The 5,384-nt window shown below is 33.1% G+C and overlaps 1 non-coding gene across 1 annotated transcript; it reads right to left on the reverse strand.

Moving 5' to 3' along the window:
* Positions 1 to 892: 892 nt before the first annotated feature.
* Positions 893 to 995, reverse strand: LOC135277143 (small nucleolar RNA U13). Its single transcript, XR_010344741.1, has one exon. It is a non-coding gene; the product is annotated as a small nucleolar RNA U13 (small nucleolar RNA).
* Positions 996 to 5,384: the final 4,389 nt, after the last annotated feature.

Raw genomic sequence — 5,384 nt, forward strand, 5'->3', positions numbered from 1 at the left:
ATATAAAATGATCGCATATACAGCTTAATTTGTTTTGCATACCATTTGTTCAAATATCATAAAGTGCCATAAAATTGAATGATTTTAGGACATGAAATATTGAACTACTCTTCTTCAAGTTATTAAACTGGTTTGCCATCTACCAAATTAAGCATTTCTAATAAATAATAACTATTTTAAGAATTTATTTACATGACTAACATAATGTTACTTATGAATGATGCAACGGTATGATTTCAACAATCAGGCAAGTATTTAATGAAAAGTATTTGATTTCTTACATATTGATACACTTAACATTAGAGGCTTTAAAATGAGTAGCCAGCCTGTTTTTCTTGTGATATTATACTTGGCATACTTTGTTTTTATAATCTAAAGAAGAGGTATTATAAAAGGAGTAAGGGTACTTGCAGTTGGTAGTTCCTTTTAATTTATAAATATATTGTAATCCCAACAAAAATAAAAATAGACTTGTTCTCATTTGGAATTAGATAATCTAATTCTAATTAGTTAGGAAAATATATACACATAAAAGAGTAATATCTATTAGCACCAACCCTAATATATAATGCCATTTTATGCAAATAGAGTAATTAAAATAGTATGATGACCTAAATAGATAGTTCACTGGAAGAAAATGTGATATCTAGAAGTAGACATAATTATATTTGAGAATTATAAAGGTGGCATCTTAACTAGGTTGGCAGAAATATTATTTGATAGATATCATTGGGACACCTGAGAAGTCATGTGGATAAATATAAATTCAGATTACTACTTTGCCATCTAACTCAAGATACATTTTAGTCGAATCAAATATTTAAAATAACATATAACCCACAAATCTGCTGGAAGAAAACATGTGAGGGTTTTCTGTTCTTTTTTCTTTTCATGTGAGATGGATAGTATATCGATGTCATTACAAGGTTTGAGGGAGGAATATCTCACACATGCATGTGAAAACCCAATCATCACACTTATGAACGACAAAGGATCCAAGAATTCTTTCAAAATCTTGAAGTAGAAATTCTTTTCTAAGGTAATATAAAACATATTAGCCACTGGAGAAGGGATTAGTGAATTCAATTTAATTAAAATGTAGATGTTTTTAAAAGTCAAAACTACCATAAACCAAAAGAAACAAAAACAGAAAATTTATAAAAATATTTGTATTATACACCATAGGAAAAAAAGCTGATTTTATTATTTTGTTAAAAGTTCCTAAATTAATAAAATAACGACAGTCTATCACAAAAGTGGACAAGCCTACAAACAGACAGGGCACAGGAAACGAAGCACAAATGGCATCTAAGGATATGAAAAGATCCCCAACCTCACTCACAAAAGAAAATGCAAACTAAATGATCAGAATTAACAAGTTTTTATTCCCCACTTATTAGGATCACAAAGATGAAAATATATATATATTATATTTCATATATATATACATATTATATTTCATATATATATATATATATATATATATATATATATATATATATGAAACACTCTGTTGAAGGTATGTACAAACAATCCCAGACACACTGTTTGGGGGAGAGTATGGATTGGTAGACCTTTATGAAGGTGTTACCAGTAACCTCCTTGGTGGCTTCAAAAGGTGTCATCTTTCCCTGTTTGGTATTAGAGTCAATACAAGAAACAGAAAAAATGAGCGTAAAGCAATGTAAGATTTATTCGCTGGCCAAAGCATGGAGAAGTACAAGTGTGGCTCACAAGTCAACTTCTTGACTAGTGAGGAATGAGGGAATTAAAATATAAAGTTTCTCTAAGGAAGAAGTTGGACATTAAAAGTGAATGTTGTCCTTTCCAGAAAGAGGTGATGAACTTCTTGGAACCAGAGTGCCACCTTCCTGTTTGTCCTTTTATGGCTTCTTCTGGTCATTGTCATGGCAATTATCAACTGTCATGGCACTTGTGGGAGTGTCATTTAGCATGAAAATGAGAATGCCTGAGATCTTCTTGAAGTCCTTTAGTCACCTATCTTGGTTCTAACCAATCTCAGCTGGTCTGGTTACAAATGGAACATTTTACCTGTTTCTCAAAGATAAGCAGAGTTAGGGCAGGGTACAAATTCAGCTGTGGCCATGTAGGCATAACACTGGGTAATAAAAGAGAATTTGGCAATATTTTATTATGGCAAATTAAAAACACATATATGATTATGACTCAGCAATTTCACTCTGAGGTACTTGTCTCACAAATAAAATACTGTACTGTGAAACTGTTCATGAGAATGTCCTCAGGTGAGGGCTAAATGATGAGAACACATAAACACATAGATAGGAACAAGACACACGGGGGCCCATTGGAGGGTGGGAGGAGGGAGAGGATCAGGAAAAATAACTAATGGGAACTCAGCTTAATACCTTGGTGATGAAATAAGCCTTACAACAAAACCGCATGACACAAGTTTACCTATATAATAAACCTGCACATGTACCCCTGAACTTAAAATAAAAATTATAAAAACAGAAATGTATGCACAAAAGAGTACATTAAAAAAAAAAACCCACTATTCATCAGAAGATAAATTATTGTAGCTTTAGGAAACAGCCTAAAAGTTCTACAGTGTGAGAATGACTAAATAATTTGGGTACAGCTATACAATAGGAATTTATGAAGCTGTTATAAAAAGAAGTGGCTTTATACATACTAATACAGAAAGATTTCCAACTCTGATTTTTAAGTGACAAAGGCAAGGTATGAAACAATGTTTATATAGGGTATTATTTGCATGAAAAAAATGAGTAGATATATACATACTGATAAAACCACATGGATGGATACACAAGGTACTGATATTGTGGTTGTCCACAGGGCAGGAATTTGGATGGGAAACAGGGGAGAGTGAGAGAATTACTTTTCATTATACATACTTTTGAGTTTTGTAGCTAAATTTATTCTTCAAAAATAAACATAAGAATGCTACTTAGGAAAAAAAAATGGGAGTCATAAACCTGCAGTTTGGACCTAACTTTTCAACTTAAAATTTTTCTGTTCTTGGAGTTATTAACTGCTCTGATACTTAGGATGATAAATAACAGGTCCTCTAAAATATGTCTGGAATCAACTCGAATGAATGATTTTTTTTTTTTTTTGCAAACCATAATGTGTGAAAATGTAGAGTATTACTATAAGGTTTATTTAGAATAGAGTCATTTAAAAAAACTTTATTATACCAAATTCTAAATACAATAAATGTTGTGCAGCAGCTCTGAGGAGGTGGATGACCCAAACACTGAGAAAAGAGAAGTGGCAGAGGTTGAGCTGAGTAGCTCAATTTGAGGTAAAGAAGCAACCTCAGCCTGCCTCAGACAAGACTCCAGGGACTGTGTGAAAAATCTCATTTCTAGGCCTCTGTTTCCCAGAAATATGTCGAAAATAAAACTCTGCCCTCTCACTAGGAAAAAAATATTTAGGGACAAAAAGTAAATATTTTTAATGATAAAGTAAGAGCATAGTTCCTTTAAAGAGTAATTACATATTTCTATTCATTTTTGAAAACCAATTTCAGTAAAGACAAACATTAAAAGATGACAAACTGGCAAAAGAGAAAAAGAAATTTTTGTGAAAAGGCATCAATATCCTTAGCACACACCCAAGCAAAAAAAAAACCCTTAGCAAAGAAGGAAATAATGAATATTTCAGTAGAAAAAAGATCAACAGACTAAAGAGATTTACCAAAGAAGAACAAGAAATGTTTTATGAAATTCACATTTTAGATGAAAACTTTTTAAAAATCAAATTATGAAGTATTTTTTAAAATGACTATACTTAACATTGTGGAAAAAAATATGCTTACATGTTGCTAAAGAGGATATATATTTTTATAGCCTTTCTGGAAAACATTTTGTCAGCATTTATATACATAAGAAGACAGGTTGGGTGTGTTGGCTCATGCCTTTTATCCTAGTGCTTTAGGAGGTGGAGACTGGAGGATAGCTTGAGACCAGGAGTTTGAGGCCAGCCTGGGCAACATAGCAAGATCCCTGCCTCTGCTAAAAAATAAAATAAAATAAGTAAAAATAAAAAAGTATTAGGGTCGGTGCCGTGGCTCTTGCCTGTAATCCCAGCACTTTGGGAGGCCAAGGTGGTCAGATCACTTGAGGTCAGGAGTCTGAGACCAGCCTGGCCAACATGATGAAACGCTGTCTCTACTAAAAATACAAAAATTAGCTGGATATGGTGGTGTACACCTGTAGTCCCAGCTACTCAGGAGGCAGGAGAATCTCTTGGACCCAAGAAGTGGAGGTTGCAGTGATGGAGTGAGCCAAGATCACATCACTGCACTCCAGCCTGGGTGACAGAGAGAGTCTCCGTTTAAAAAAAAAAAAAAAAAAAATTAGCCAGACATAGTGGTGCACACCTGTAGTCCTAGCTACTTGGGAGGCTGAGGTGGGAAGAACACTTGAGCCTATGCGTTTGGAGGTTGCAGTGAGCTATGATTATACCACTGCACTCCAGCCTGAGTGACAGAAAGAGACTCTGATGACTCTTAAAGAAAAAAAATCAGCAATTTTCTCTGAATAGGTTAATTTAATTTATTTTTTCTATGATTTTCAGTGTCTTCCAAATTTTCTCTCAATGAAAAATTGCTATGTTTATATTCAACCATATTAGTAATCCCAAATTAGTCATATATGCAACTTTCTACAAAGAAATGTGTCTTGGATTTAATGGAAATGAACTCTTTTCAGAATAGCCTCTCCCTGTTATTTGCATGCAAGCTTCAAACTGCATAAACTACTTTTAATGACAAAAATTAAGTTAGGATTAATCAACCATCTAGGATTGTATCTGTGCCTAGGTTTCTAAAACAATTAAGTAATTGATCACTTTGTTGGAGGTTCAAACATCTGGCAATTTATCCTTAATCAAATATATGTTTCAAATAAAATATCTACAATGTTAAGGTGCTTAAGTACTGGTGAACATGTCAAAATGGGCCCAATGTATTTTTAAGTTCTGCTGTGACTAATATAATCCCAAGTTAGAGAAATTCAAAGTTTAGTTTGTGTCCACTGTAGTGTCCCCCTTGTCATCAATCTGACCAAGCTTGAACGTTCCTGTTTATGAGTGGGGAAAAAAGCTACTTTAATTCAACCTCAGCAGATAGCGTTGTTTTTAAATTGTATTTTGATGCCGCTAAAATGGGGAAACAGGTTGTAATAACAGAATCTTTTTATTTTTTGCACATATTAGTCTCCATGTAAGGATGGAAATTGCTTTGTTTTGGGATGTTTTAATTTTTAAATGAGGAGAAATAGAGCGTTTGAGAGTGCCATAAATTAAAGATAGCATATCTGATGTAAAAGCAATGTTAGTTACACATTATTTTAAATATTTGAATATGTACTTGGAAT

This window comes from Aotus nancymaae, unplaced genomic scaffold (genome assembly GCF_030222135.1).
Source record: "Aotus nancymaae isolate 86718 unplaced genomic scaffold, 86718_ANA_hifiasm-v0.15.2.pri h1tg000029l, whole genome shotgun sequence".
Taxonomy (NCBI): domain Eukaryota; kingdom Metazoa; phylum Chordata; class Mammalia; order Primates; family Aotidae; genus Aotus; species Aotus nancymaae.